We start from the raw sequence: 16,691 nt of genomic DNA on the forward strand, positions 1-16,691 counted from the left end.
TGTACATTTCCCCATTAACCCATCTAACATGCTCTGCTTTTCTAACCCTTCCTGTCACATTCCTCTGATGCTCCTATGCTTTATTTTCTCATACTAATCATTCTTAGGTGTGCACAATTATGGCCAAAGTGATAATCACAATTATTTGATCAATATAGAGATTGTTAATTGCTGTTGTTATTTTTACATTTTAGTGACAAAAATATTCTTATTGCAAGAAATACAGAATAACTTAAAAATACATATGTGACGGTGCTGGTGATTTCAGTAGGCTAGATAGATGCAGTGACATGTTCACTTTTACAGATGTCAGAGTTGCTGCTGGCGATTCATGTTAGTGACTGTGTTTCCTGACCTTGATGCATACCTAATCCAGCACATATATTATAATTGTTTTTATCAGTAGCAAGACAGGGTATGTACAGTAGGTACAGGAAAGCCTTGCTCTGTGTTTAGAAACAACAAGAAGGTGGAAAAAGTATCCTTGAGAAGCTAATATAAAAACATCACACACATTGTTGAACCTTCAAGTGGAAAAAAAAAGGAAAATGAAACTCCAGGAGTGCAAAGAGAGAAAAGTATTTGCATGCATGGACTGTATCATGTACTCGGGTAAAAATATATGTTAAAAACTTAAGACTTAAATGTGATTAAAGTTGCAGTCTTTCCGATCCTTTTTTTTCCTCCACAAAGATTTCATGATATGTCGTGATGCAACACATCCTTCTGTTCACTGGTTTAATTTAATTAATACAAACAGTTACATAAAAAGAGGACAGAAGATCAACAGCCAATATCGTTTTGCCAGTTCATCATGCTCACGTGGAACTGAGAATTTTTGATACCTCCAGTACTATTTTCTGTTTTTCTTTAACAACCTCCTTTTTTGCTTCTTGTTGTGTTTTTTTTTTAGCTTGCAGCCCCCATCACCATTGTCATTTCCCTTATTTTTTTCCATATCTTCATTTTTTTCTTTGCTTTTTGCTCATTTTCTGTTACTTGCTTTGTTTCTTCTCCCTCTTCCTCCTCACATTTCATTTTGTGACAGTTTCATTGATGCCTTTTTCAGTGTCTGAGACACAGGAGTGTATGTGCTCTTTCTCCTCTTCCTTTTATCATTTGTAGTGAAACCATGCAGGATCACAGTGATGAGTGATGACACATGTAGGAACATGTATCATTTGACTCTCTCTGGTGTGTTCCATTACTTTCTTGTCAGGCAGCGCAGATACAACAAACTGTTTGACCACTTCGCCAGCATCCGGGTGTGTGTTTCAAAATGACTGCAATAAAATGTGAATATAAAAAATGCATTGCACATAATTGCGATGTTGCCGGAGTGAATTGGATTTGACTCAATGATGAAGCTTCTCCCTTTGTCTGTTCAGCTGACCACCTCAGTTTTGGTTCATTCTAGCCACTCTCATCAACATTCTACAACTGCAGCAGGAGGCACCTAATGGGGCCAGAAGATATTAGCAAGGATCTGATTAACATAGGGGAGCGTTTAGTAGCTAAAGAGTTTGGTATATCTCTTAGGAATTGGTGGAGATCCAATCGGAGCGGAGGTTACTGTTATCAGGATAAGCAGACAGAGGCAGAAAGCTATGTCAGGTGTACATTATTCAGCGATCCAAAAAGCCATAAACAAGAGAAATGCTGACAGCTTGCTGATAAAACTAGAAGGCAATCAGACAGACAGATTGTTGGCTGGAATAGAAGCTTTGGAAATGGCTTAGACGTAACACACTTAAACTCACACAATGTTCAAGGTAAAGTAAACATAACGTATTACAATCAAAGAAAGCTAGCAACCATACACATAAACCTATTTTATTATGTGATATTCACAACATGAATGCCACAGTAGGTCAACATTCTGCATTGGTAGACAGGTCGGATGCGTTGTGGGACAATGTTGGAAATCAACATTCTGCGTTGGTAGACAGTGGAGGTGCGAACAGTGTGTTGGACCTTCACTCAGGTGTCCAGGGTTTTAGTCCCCCTGACATGATGAACTGTTTTGTTTTCAGTCAGTGTTAACTTTTGTTCTCACTTGTGGTTAAGTTTTGTTTTCTCTCACAGTTGGGTTGATGCATTAAAAACTACTGGTTGAGGTTAGGCATTAAAAACAAAGGACAAAAAATCATGGGTTGTCATACTCTAAATCATAACAATAAATACATTTTAAAGGAAAATCGTTCCCTTCCACAGTTAGCATTTTTCATCGCAGTAGCTCCAACCTGTGGCAGAAATAGGCTTATTTTGAAGGCATGAAATGTTGACCTCATGTTTTCCCCATAAGTCTCCATGTTAAAATGTCCAACTTCACATTAGAAATAAGCACGTTTAAACCTGAATGTTCATTTTTATATTGACCACTTTGGGTGACTGACAGCAAACCTCTACTCCACTTAAGCCTGGAGCCTGGAGCACTTGACAAATATATTACATGACATGGAAACATTCGCCACTTGAAAGCCTTAAGCCTTAATTTAAGAACAGCATTATGTTTTCTTGATGAGCACGGTTGTTTGCATCTCATTTCTTCATATTGATTTTACCTAAATACATGCTCCCCCCCCCCCATCGCTGCAGCATTGTGTGTTGATCAAGGAAAAATATTCATATACAGCCATTCAGAATTTGACAAAGTGCCTGAGGTAGTAGCGTTTTTATGTGATGTATTTTTTTTCCCACTGTGGTGTTTAATATTGGCTGCTCTCAATATCAAAGCTGTTAGCATCTTGTGTATGGCTGTCAGGTGGAATCTGTCTGCTTTGTAATAGCTGTGTCAACGGGAACGGGATGTTTGTACATAGATACAGCTGTTTTCCCCCCAATATCTATCTGGAGTGTAGCATTACTAAGCAAGCAGGGGATTTCAGAGGGAGTGGAGTCTTTCAGAGGAGTTCATGTGATGTGACCTAGATGGTTATCTAAAGCCTTCTTGATGGGTGGGTGCTCAGTTTCTGTGCAAATGCATGGTCTGGGAACTATTTATCACCTGTAGGTACAACAGGACTATTAAATTGTTTAATCGATCAACACAAAGGAGCCTTTTCAGGACAAATATATTTAAATTTTGTCATATGTAGATCAAACACTTGTGATTTTAGACATGACTGCATCTGTACATATAAAAGGTGAGGACTCTGTCATGGCAGCATGCCTCACAGAGAGGACCAAACTTCCTCAAAAATGAACCTGTTAATTATTAATTTGCACTATGAAAATGATTTTCAAAGAAAGACAGTTTATAAAGTGCAAGCCCTTGTTAACAAATAGATTTTTTTAAATAAAAGTACATCCTGAAAATTGTTATATGGGTTGTGTTATGTTAGAAAATACAGTAAATTAAAGTGGAATGGAAACTAAGTGGGGTTAAGTCAATGTCTATAAAGTGTGTGTAACCTGTTCAATAAATCAGGGAGCCTTGCATGTTATCTCGGTTAATAAACATGATTTATTCATTGCATTTTATAGGCAGGAAAAAATGAGACTGGGCTAGTTTATGAATCTGGAAGCCACACCTTTCAAAGTATAATAAAATTAAGTTAATTTAAATCCAGCCTTGAGAACAATTTCCTCAAGATTTAAATTTTTCACATAGACATTATGCAGTGAAATGCAGTTTAATAACAAAAACAAACAAAAACCCTTTATATTCACTGTACAGTACATTTCAGGTGGCACAGTGACTGTATTGTTCGTAACGAGGTGACGTCCACTAGAAAAGCAACCATTAAATGTGCCCATAGAGACATAGCACCATCTGCATTTCACAAATCGACTAATAGTCACAGCGATCTCTGCGGGATGAGGACAGAGAGATCTCTGGGTCGAGTGGTTCGATAGAGAATCCTGTCAAGAGTGAGAGCCAAGGGAGGCTTTTGGAGGTAATAGAACAACTCCTTTGGACCTCACTGCTATTCAAATCAAATCAACCATTTGGGGTTAATATCTGTTCCAGGAGCGAGAAGGTTCCTGTTTTGCTGGTGGAGAGGGATTGATAGGATTGATGGGGGCTGGGGTTACTACTGTTCACTCTTTCCTACTGCAGCTATAGCTGTCTGTAGTCTCTAATCAGGTACATTTATTCAACGTTACCTTGGTATTTTATTATAAATATTCACTTCTGATTGCAATCTCAAAGCTTACTGAAATATAAATGTCAGAAAATCACATTCATGTGGGAGAGGCAATGAAATGCTTCTGATATATAAGGTCAAAACATAAAACAATGTATGGAGTAACAAAGTAAAACATAATATGTAGGCTTAGGTAGTGGCAGGTAAAGCAAAGGTTCACATGCTTTTGACACTCACCTTCCAATCATTTTCTTTTTTGCTGATATTTTTGGTCATATTTGTGCAGAAATATTACATTTTTAAAGTATTCATTAACTTTCAAGCAGAACTACTTATTAAACAAGTGATGGATGTCTTTTTACACAAAGGAGGTAATACTTTTTGACTTTGATCTAATGACATTTCCTCAGTACACACCTTTGAGGCTTCACTGACCTTTGCAGCTGCTGTTGGTTAAAATAACAATATGACAACATTTAAATAAACCTGTCTATATACAGGGGCTTTTTTACTGTTTGAACAAGACAGTGTTTTAATTTTTAAAACAGGATGAGAAAATTAGTGACCAAGCCAGGACTTGCCTCACACATTACTTCATCTTTGCTTTTTTGAAGTGTCACAACACATCTATGTTGGGTCTATAGTCTGACCTTAGGCCCTCGGTAAAAGGGCACATTGCCTTGATGGGAGAGAGCTCCACTTAAACTACACAGATGTGATGCGACCAGGCTGTGCTTATAAGGTGGCACCGTCTAAAAATACACTCGTGCAGCACTGCCTCCAGAGACTGTGGGTGCGCGTACGGCCTGGCATGGCCCGGCATCTGAACCTGGTTGAGCTGATGGCATCTGACAACTGTACACGCTGCTGGTCATGCTAGTCGCCGCCATAACCTGCTCTCATGTGAAAGGGGGGGAGGGGAGGCGGGTGTCAGTCAAGTAGTATGTTTTCAGGGTTTTTTTGTGGCTTTGAGGACAAAAATAGCAAAATGTCATGTGGATTGTTCAGATTTTGTACCAGTCTATTTTTGAAGAGAGATGATGGTTGTTTTTTATTATTATTATTATTTGTGTTTGCAGCTTACTTAGGCTATTTCTTTTGATGTGTGGACAGTAAATTATTACAAAAACCGATCTGAAAATTGCACATTTCAGCTGAAATGTACTGCATTAAGAAAGTTTTTGCTCATGCTGAAAGGCTTTTTGTCAATAGCTGTGATTTATGTACAGTATTATACAAGCACTGGAAGGATGAGTGCATGAATTGATTAGTTGGCCAAAGAATGATGTGACAAATTTAATACAGTAAGTGATTTAACAACAGACATTTGCTGATTAAAGCTTCTCAGATTATCATTTGCACATTGTTGACAACTAGAATTACCATTCATTTTATCAACAAATGACAAAAGAGAGTGGACATTTTTTATTTTTTTTTTCATAGGTGCCCAGAACTGCGAGATGCTAATTGAAATACTATATTGCTGTCTTAGGGCACTTTGTAAGTTCACAGCAGAGCTCTAGCTAAATACAGCATCAGAGAGTCCTGTTGCTAAAAGGCCACAATTCAATATAACACTTTTTCTCGACAAAACCTGACAGAATTCTACCATTAGTAACAGAGCAGCTGCATGGGAACAGATTGGATTATCATTTCTTTGCACAAGGGTAGTTTAACATCTCTTCTAGAAGCAGGGCACAATTAGTTTTCACTTTTACATCTTTCAGTGGCTGTGGATGAACATTTGAGGTGTAAATTGGCAACATCCTCCTCTGAAGAAACAGAGCTTTTCTACTACTATAATTATAACAGTTCGCCTTCTTTTTTTGATTCTGTCAGAAAATGTTCTTTGTATTCATGATTTTACCTGGTTTTCTTGACAGATGAAATATAACTTTCAAAAGCTGGCACATATTTGTTAATATGTTATAAATGCTCTGTGATGTGATCTATGATTTGTGTAATAACAAGAAAAGTAAAAAAACGATCTGAATTTTCATCAAATTTACAAACTATAAACCTAAAATAAACAACTATAAATGTACAGAAACAAGACTTTTGAGATTACAAAGTTAAACTCAAACTGTTTTACATTAACTTTCCTATGCTCCACAAAACTTCTGCCCCTGGCACACACGCAATTACGCCATTACCGTAATGAATGTAATAGCGATCAAAAAAGCCGTTTCTCAGCTTTCAGAATCCATTGAGATTTCTTCAATAGTGTGAACCTAACCAGAGCTACGGTAGTTTGAACAGCGCATGTCAATTTCTGTTGCCGGCGACAGCTCTGTTTCAGGAGGGTTCAAACCATTTTTGTACTGTAACATGGAATGATATACAGGTTGACAGACCCTCAGAGGCTGCGGAGAGGGAACTGCAATTTTGTAACACTTCCACATGGGCATCTATTCTCAATCCTGGAAGTAGCTACTTAGAAGCAATGGAGACATTAACCAGCCATTTTGGGCATTTTCCCATTTGTGGATATATTTGTGTTGAATATTCCAAATATCAGGACAAAAATTAAAAAACAAAGGAAACCTTCAGTTGGATTTCTTTGACGAAAAAAATGTTATCAGCATTTTTCTAGATTTTTATAAGTATTTATTTATAACATTCATAACAAGTGTGCCTGATTTTACAGTAATTAATGGGCATACAAATTTTGTAATGATTTAAAAAAAAATATGCAGATCAGACCTGCCGGTGAGTGTTGGAATAAATGTTCTTCTTTGGATGAAAAAAAATGAATGCTATCCATCTAACCTAAGCCTTTTAGAGCATTAATACGACACCCATTGAAACAGGATCTTTCCATATAATATGTTCAGTGTTTGAAGAAATATCAAAATGTTGACTGATTGAGATTTAACAGTTTAAAAGCTGCATCAGTCTCTTTTTTTGCTTTACAGTATGTGTTGCATCTCCCAATCAATGCACAATTTAGCACTTTGCCAAGCAGAAGTAATAACCATTATATGTGTTCACGTGTGCAGACGTGGTTGGCTGGTTCTGGTGTTTGCTTGTCAGTTTATTCAACTGCCACTTTCCATTAGATCAGGCCTCCAGCATTGCCAGGGGATCATGATGGAGAGACTGAGCAGTCGTGCCGGAGACGGCACAGGTGTCCCGAACTGCCATGACTGAACAAGAAGTGACTGGCATCTTATGCTTCGTTGCGTCGACCTCTCCTTGAGCAATATCCAGCAGATTGCACTCTTGGTGCGCACACACTTGCAGCAACAGAACATACGTGTGGTTAATCAGCAGCATGGGCAGAGAGCATAAGGCCAGAACTTCATTGAACATGGTATGGAACACTGAAGACTGAACAATGAATTCTGAGCTTGAGCCATATTGTAAACTAAAGAGAATCTCTGTCATGAGAATGAGTAAATTAGCCTACAGAGGGCTCCATGTTGACGAAAACGTCTGCATTGAGATATTATGAAATCTGTTACTCACACATGCTCATAATGTAAGAAATGCAGGATGTTCTCATTTGCATATTTCTATTACGACTTGTTCAGCTCAGTTAAACAGCAGATGGGGTACAGCATGTAGACAAGGTACATCATATTCATTCCAGGGTATAAATAGCACGGTACAAATAAAATACACTATGGAGAAAATCATGACGACTGGAAAAGCCTGACTCTAAACTAATCATGGGTTCAGTTTTAATGCTCATCCTAAGTGATTTAAATGCCCTTAAGTTGCCACCTGAGTACTCACGCTGTACATCCAAAAAGCATCCTGCAGGCCTCTCCCATTAAAGTTTGGCAGTTCTATGGCAGATACTGCAGTTGTTTGCTAGTGTTGCTTCTAGTGCTAACAAGGCAGCTAAATAGCTACTATATCCTGCCAGGAAACATTAAAATGCAAAAAACATCCAAGAAAGATGCAGCTTAAACCTTAACCATGATTAAAAAAAGATGAGGGTCAACACCTACACAGGGGAACAGCTTTCCTAGATAAAAGACTGAAGCAAAGTTATAGCCACCATCGACCCCTCTACCTACTTCTGTGCTTTGAAAATCTTTACATGCATGGATATCAGCCACCTGATCGAATGTAATTCTTATCTTGGTCATGCAGTGAAAACGTGACCATCTGTTGTTCTTGGAGTGATTAAAAATTGACCAAATGTGCTGTTCATGTATAAGGACGTGTTGTGCAACCACTGGCATCAGTATTAGAAGTGGAACTACTTTCTCTCCCCCACTTCTCTACTGTAGTGCCAAGAGTCTTATTAAGTATTGTGCTTTAAGTAATGCTAACAGTCTTGTTTTTTTTTTCTAATTAGCTCTAAACAGAAAGCGTCACTGAGGCTGCTGGGAAAGTCATTCTTTTTTCCAGGTTCTTCTGGAGTAGCCTTGTCATGTTTGATTGTAAATTCCTTGACACTTCAGCCTTAAGGGACCTTTATATTGCATTGCATCCAGTAGTTAAATATAGAAGCAAACTAGTTTAACCTGAAAGCAATGTCACTAGCGGGGTTTTTAAAAAAAATTATGCACATGACTAACTTACACTGTGCTGTAATTGAGAGAATGACAATGAGTCGCTCACTCTCCCCTTTCTTCTCTGTGGAGCACAATCCAATGCATTCTTTTTTGGTGCGTAAGTGTGTAGTCAATACACACACAGTCAGTCTGTATTGAATTTTGCAGGTTTGTAGTCATAAATAAAAATTCAAAGTTGGATTTTTGCTGTCATACCTAGTGCCATGATGCACCATGTCTAGCCTCTTGCCTAAAAGCCTTCTAACTCTTATCTGCACTGTGTGACATTTCAAAAAGAGCAGCTAAATATCCTTTTACCGATTAGCACAGACGCACACAGGCAACAATACACAAAGCTGAGTAAACAAAGAGGCACCTCAAAGTGTTAGTGATAATATTTTCTGAGGCCTGAAATGTCGATCATGTGCTGTTAGAAGAATGAACTCAGGAGGATGATTCCTTTTTTGTCTCCCTAACTGTATTTCGCAGCGCCCATCAGAGTGGAGCCTGCACTCCCACATTTTTAAATGTCCCCTGTGCTTTCCTGCAAAAGGGATAGATGAGAATTTCTGCTCCTTGAAGGGAGCTGGTCTATTATTCTCAGGAAAAAAGGCCACGATTTAGCAAAATCCCTCAACTCGCAGAATGACTCAGGAGGTACGGTACATATCTGAAGGCAATGAACCCATCTGAAAAGGGAACCTCCAAAAGAAAGCTATTCTCCACACCATGGGAAGGTGTAATGTGTTTCTCATTTTCTCTGTGTAAAGCTTGAATAATTACTCTTTTACCTTTCCTCATTCACATTGGACCTTTCTAGCAGCAGAGCAGGTTTATGATGGGAGCTAGCTCAGAAAAATGGGTCACAAAAAGTAGTTTGAGCAGGAAACTCTTCTAAAAATGGCATCCCTAATTCCACCACACATTAGCCACATTAGACACATTCTTTTTGCACCCCTCTCACAGCAGGGGGTTTGAGAAGAAGTGTTTGCAGAGAGAAGCCTGTGTGTGGCCTCTGATGTGTTCTGTTTCAAGAGTGAGAGAGGAAACGGATGTTACCATCAATGAGTTCGGCTTTTCCTGCGTTGCTCTATACAAAGGGCTGGGAATGCATTTTAAGGGGCTTCGCTTCACTCAGGATTGCAGCCATGACTCTGAAAAGATAGCTGGAATTTTGGATTGTTATTTGCAGAATCTTTTTAGATGCTGTCTGGACCTCATCATCAGTGACCCTTACAGTAGGAAACTAATTTGGGGTGTGAACCTGTCCGCTTCATACAGTTCCTGAAAAGCGCTGAGCGTGCAGTCGTCGCAGCTGTGCGTTTTGCTGAGGTGGTGTAAATTATCAGTATATCCTCAAAGTCCCTCGGCTGGGTCATCCACAGTATGAACCTGCTGTTCACAATTATGTTACACAGACACAAGCCTAGATAAGGATGAGCAGGGAATTGTTTAACCTTGTGAAAACACAGAGGGGAAGCCAGCAGATGTTGACAAATGTGTCAGTCAATGAGCAATGTGCAGAAAATATGTAAAATCTTTTTCTGTGAGGTGTTCAGCAGAGCTTCGACCCACTGTGGCCTGAATTCTTCAGGATTTTTGAATATGTCTGGCACCATGACAACACATTCTGTATTATTTTAGTTGGAGGCAATACTGATCAGTTTTGACATCCTTTACAATCCTGTTGCCAGATCAGTTTGTGGCTACTCTGACCGCTGCTGGCAGGTACTCACCCATGCTGACTTGGAGCGCCCAAAAAGCTGTGCCATTTCTGATCAGTTTGACTGTAACGACTTGACCCTTGTCAAAAAATTCACACTTGCCTGTTTCTTTGTTTTTTTTTAATCACAGGCTGACAAAGTAAAGATATAAGACATTGTACAAGACGGAACACCATGCTTACACTGCAGCGTTGGTTGTTATAGGTGTTCAGCACTTTACTTACCTTCTCCATGTGTGAGTAAATTATGTTATTCCCCTGCTATCTGTTAATTAAATTGAAAAGTGGCTTATACTCTTATACTCTTATACTCTGTACTTAACTGCATTTAATGTAACTTGATACCTCTGGCACAAGAATTTCCTTCGGGATTAATAAAGTTTTATCTTATCTTATCTTATCTTTATAGAGAGTGAAAAACATGCTCAATCGAACAGGATAAGGCTGTGATAATACATGTTCCCAAAAAAACTCAGAATGCACCTGTTGCCTCCTTAGCTAGTTGCTACAGACAGTCAGTCAAAGGCAATACAAATTCACTGTATGTGCTAACATAATATAAAATGCTGTTCAGTTAGGGTTATGCAACAAAACCATTTGACATTATATTACATTAAACACAGGCAAACGTCCACCATCTGCCATAAGCCTTTCCGTCCCTTTTCTTTTTGGCTACAGTGATAACATGTCTACCCTGTTCTAAGCATTTAAATGCAAAAGGGTGCATAGCCATGACCTCTCCTGCCATTTTTTCCTGAGCATTCAGATTACATTTATGATACTGCTGACTACCTCAACGTAACAGCAGTTATTAAACTGTAAACCAGCATCTGCACATTTTTGGGTACATCCACCTGGTTGCAGGTTGCAGCTGCTACTGTAAGATCATGACTTGCCTTTGCTCTGACTGTGTTGGACTGACAGTGTTTCCCACATTCAGAAACAGGCCATATAAGTTTCATTTGCCTTGTGTGGGAAAATGACTCCATGTGCTGTTTGTTCTCCCTCTTGATTATACACTTTGTTGTCAGGAGGAACACAGGATGCACTCTCTCTGTCTCTCAACATGCACTAATCAATATTGACTGTTCACACAAGTAGATGACGGTTTATGTAAATTCTTCATGATGTATCTAATGAGACATTATGCCACACTCTCTCTTGAAAATATAGTCTCTGATAGTCTCTGTACGCTCTAGTACAGAAATTAAGAACCCATTGCTTTGGTACTGTTAAATTTGGTCAGTACCATTAAAAGTACTGCTCAACTCAAGGTTGGAAGGATGAAAATCTAAACCTAATTGCATCACAGCCTTTTATTTTAGGACTATATTAGCATTACATTAAATATAACTCACTTTTAGTCTTTTTTTACCCTATTAATATCTTATTACCACATGAAATCACAGCTTGACTGCTTACAGCCTGTCTGTCTGACTGAACCCTAGGGTCAGCCAGTTGGGTTTTCAGTAAAGTAAAAGCATTTAATTTTATGTAATTAATTCAATCCGAGTTTTAATGAAACATTCCTTTGATAAAATTCAATGTTAGATTAGTTCTTGAATCTAAGGACTAATATGTATTATTATATTATATTATATTATATTATATTATATTATATTATATTATATTATATTATATTATATTATATTATATTATATTATATTATATTATATTATATTATATTATATTATATTATAGTATGACACTGTCACACATTGCAGTGGGGACTGGTCAGATTGTATTTTCCGCCTGCTGTTTAATGTGAAGGTCATTTTGTGAGTGTGTGGCTAAAGCAGCAGCGCAGACTACTGTGTCAGCCCTGCTCAGCTCTACCCTGTATGCTCCGCTTGGCAGCAATAGACAGCATTGTCTACAGCTATGTTGGGACCAAGTTCTTTTTATCCTGTTTTTTTTTTTTTTTTTTTTTTTTTTTTTTTTTTTTGCAGGGATACCCTTACACTTGACTGTCCCATTTCTTCAGTATGTGCCTTAGGGGAGATGCACATGAGTAGTGAGTGTTTCCCTGACCTCCAGATTTAGCCCAAGAATTATACGGTGCTAAGCCTGGCCAGGATCAGGCCAATCCAGTCCAGGCTTGCCGCAGCTCAAAGCTTTCATCTCGAAGAGCGGCACAGCTTCGCTTAACTCCAGTACTAGAAAGAGCATGTTGCCGCCGCAGCATTTGTGATGCAGCGACAAAAAGAAAAACAACACCAGTCCGGTTGCAGTAAAACATCATCACACAGCCTGTCTGTGTTTGGCCACAAATACAGGCAGGCAAGGACACGCTGCTTCACTTAGACTGAAATGAAAATGTGCAGCACAGCGCTGACAGCAAAGAGAATTTACTGCTTGCAAATCAAAAAGATTATTTTATTATGCCTCACATGAATGGGAATGAGGCGACCCCCCCACCACTCTCTCTTCCATTCTCACTGCCTGCCTCCTCCCAGCACACCAGTACATTCTGCCAATGCAGAACTCTAATTATTTCTCACTGTTAGGTTTAGATTACACATAAAAATGATCCTCGCCATATATAACTGCTGAAATATGGCATGCATTGGGTTTCAGATGACTCATGGGTTTTCAAAAAAAAAAGGGAAAAGATATTTGAAGCAATGTTGCTGAGTTTCTCAGAAATTCACCCACATTCCCAAAGTTGGATTATCGTTTCACATTAGAATCATTGCTCCGCTGCGCCACCTGATACTCAGAGTACAGTGCTGATAACACTGATGAAGCCTCTCTCTCTGGTAGGTTGGTTCGTACAGTATTGCTCAGTGATTGTCACTCTGTCAACACCTACCCACTGCTTCGTTAATTACATTTCCCAGCAATTAGCTCCTCTTTTATCCAGTTTCAATTAAGCATGAAATTATCTTTATATTTGGAGGTGGTGCCTCATATCCTTTCTTTCTGAATATGTGTTGACTTATTATGACTGCATGTAAGATGAGTACTGGATCTGCTGCTGTGGGTAGCTGAAAGAAGGGTGTGTGTGCATGTGTATGTTAGAGTTAGCGAAGGACAAGACCAAGGACAGAAGGAGGGGCGAGTGTGTGTGTGTGTGTCAGAATGACTCAGAGTGCAGCACAGTGTTATCACACACTGTGGGAGGAAGAACTGTGTTTTTGTCTTTTTTGCACACACACACACACACACACACACACACACACACACACACACACACACTGTGGTGATTTGAACCAGATTACAGCTCACTACAAATAGCATTTCGGTAAAGGGGCCAATTTGTAGCCCCCCTGCTGGTAAAACACTTCCACACTTGTCCAGGCTTTGTTTACAATGTTATTTTCCCAACTGCAGAATGTTGTGTTATTTGACTGTAATTATATTGTTCGGTGCACATTCAGATTAAATGTGCTATCAAGAAAATTGGTTGAAAAACAGTCCTACCTAACCGAGAAAATCTCAAAGTGGCACATTGTTGGCACTTTGGTTCATTCAGGACACAGCATAACTGATATTATTGAACCCAGGCTTTATGTAAGTGACCTTTGTGCACATATTACAATCTGTGTATGTGCACAGGTAACTGAGTAATCCATGCACGAGTGTGAGCAAATGAATGAGAGTTGTACCGACACAGGTGACCAAGCCAATCTTTTTGCATGTGCGAGCAACTGAGGGAAGCTGATGTACTGGAGTGAGTGATTTAAGTCTATCAAGGTTGTAATTTATAGTATACAAAGCCAATGAGTATCTCCGCATGTGCCAAGTGACTGCATACAACCCACATCCATTTTATTCCTTATCTAAAAAAAAAAAATCAAATTCCAATTATTAAGACATGGTTTTGGTTAAGTAAATTATAGCTTTGTCACAGATATTGTAATGCAGAGGCAATTCTGTACTCAGTTTGCAAAAGCTAATATCCTAATCTATCACACCCTCTCTGGAAATATAAAAAAAATAGCTGTGAAACGTTGATTCAGGCAGAATCAATAATTTCAGCAGTACTACATCAAAATTTAATGGCACTTACAGTTCCTCATAAAGACTGCATTCCTCAGTGACAGCAGACTAAAAGTACTGCTTAAGTTTTTATCACTAAATGTTAGCCTCACTTTGCCTGTCTGTGGCCTGTTGTCGGAAATACAGTATCAGGCTCTGTGTTCACCTGCTAGCTTCGATGTTGCTAATAGAGGTTCTCCTCTAAAACGGCTCTGCACTGGAGACATGATTGTTAAGAGTGAAATCTATTTGTCAATAAACAACTTTTCAGATACCTGACAGAAACCAAAAGAATAAATTGGTCTGCGCCCTGTATAGAAGCATATACAAATACAAGTAATTATAGCCTGATGCCAAACAGCATTAGAATCAAACCTCTGCAATAACATAAATTCAGTTTTGAGCTGACCTATCCAATTCAAAGTCTCCCTTTGTGGATGATAAATTGAACATTTTGACCATGGAATAACACTTTAACTATCTCTTCCTGAACAGTTTTAACTCCCTCTGCCCTCGGCTTATTTAGAGAGCTGAATGTTTGCTTACTGCAATTCAGAACCTCCTACACAAAGACATCAGTTTTCTCTCGGGAAGAGCTTTGTGCCTGAGCCAAACACCTCTCTTCTATCATGAAAAAGCAGGGCACCATGATGTGGCTGGCTGTGGACACTCTTAACTGTGAGGTGATTTCACCTGTTTCCAGTCTATATCAGACTTTTAACAACCAGCCTTATAAGCACAAGTTTATTGTGAGATATGCGCATGGTTGAGCTGAATGTTTATGTGGAAATTTCCCTTCATCTGCATAGCTGTAACTGAGTCAAACAATGTTTCTTTGATCTAGTTTATCAAAGCATAAACAATGCTTTTGGGGTTTTCACCAATTTCATAGTTCCAGCAGGCCATTATGATTGCTACATTTCAGTAATTTCATGCCTTTTTTTCCATGATTACACTTGTTGTGAGAGGATTGGCTGTTTCGGTGTTGAGTATATTTACTGGAGCAGGGATCTTGTAATGTTGTTTTATGGTATAATAAAGAATACACTTTTCCTAACATAACTCGGACTTAGTTCCTATTACACTCCAGTGCAGTCCTTCTAAAAACAGGGGGCTAAGGATCCTGACCTTCTGATTGGTCAGCTCCATATGTCAGTAAGCCTCATCGGGAAAACGTGAAAACATCTCTATGTGGTCACGCAGGTGGGGGGTTGTTGCAATGGTAGCCGAAAATGGAGACAGCAGAAGGGAACAGTCTTCCTTGTAAAATGTTTTCAATGTGTGTATGTTAAGATGATATTACCCCTTAACCTGTTTTTAATGCCTAACCTTAATCAGTAGTTTTTATTCCAAATCCAACAGAACTTAACAATGGGTGAAATCAAAACAGCTGGTGGTGTCAGGAGCAGTCAAACCTCAGGATACTGACATCCTGCATTCTCACAGCAGAACAGTAACTCTCATGATGTAAACAGGGCGATAAGTAAACATGCAGATACCACAGCTGCTAATACATTTAAAAATGTGAAAATAGTAAAAAACATTGAACAGTGTTTCCATCAGTTATTAAGGACAGGAACCAGTATTAGCCATTGAGATGAACATGTGAGCACATCAGTTGACACAGGCTAACACCTTGTCCACACATAGTTGAGCATGGGCATATCCGCAAAAGTGGGTGTTTCATCCACATGGATCTGGGGGTTTTAGTAACTCAAAATCTTTTGATCCCAAAAGTGGATACATTTCAAGATGCATTTTCCATGTTTCAGTTTTTCACGCCCCAATATGCAAAACTTCTGAAACGATGACGCCATAGCTCCACCTCTAGTATAGTATACAATATAGTATATTTTAATACATTAGTACATTCCTTTGACACAACTTTAATCACTACAGGAAAGGATTGATATATGATAAAAAATTCAATGTCCTGCTACCCCTACTGACTACACTGATGAGATACAAGGCCAAATAGGCAGTTTAAAAATGGCCTACCATGGTGGAACAACACACATGAAATGTAAGGAATTCTAGTAGACTATCATATTGTTTCACAGTGTAAAAACAGCAAGTGTTGTTTACTACCAACTCTTCTAAATTACAGCTGTGTTATCTATCGAAACAAATTCTTGCCTTCTTGCTGTACAAGCATGAACATAAAATGCCTTTGTCCACACTAATCTACCATGCAATATGATTGTGCGACGGTTGCACTGCTTTTTTGTTATTTTTAGAACAACAATAATGATTATACACCCCGTTTCCCAAGCTAAAGCAAAGGACAATCCGACGTAAAATGCGCCACATCAGCTAGAGGCTTATAGCCTTGTGTTACAGGCAGCTTAGCTCAGATGCATGCTAAATGCTATGCAGGCATGGTGAATG

General features: G+C 38.8%; 1 protein-coding gene across 1 annotated transcript in view; it reads left to right on the forward strand.

Moving 5' to 3' along the window:
* Positions 1-16,691, forward strand: part of zmat4a (zinc finger, matrin-type 4a) — an 84,028-nt gene that overhangs the window by 35,789 nt on the left and 31,548 nt on the right.

Source organism: Parambassis ranga, chromosome 9 (genome assembly GCF_900634625.1).
Source record: "Parambassis ranga chromosome 9, fParRan2.1, whole genome shotgun sequence".
NCBI lineage: Eukaryota > Metazoa > Chordata > Actinopteri > Ambassidae > Parambassis > Parambassis ranga.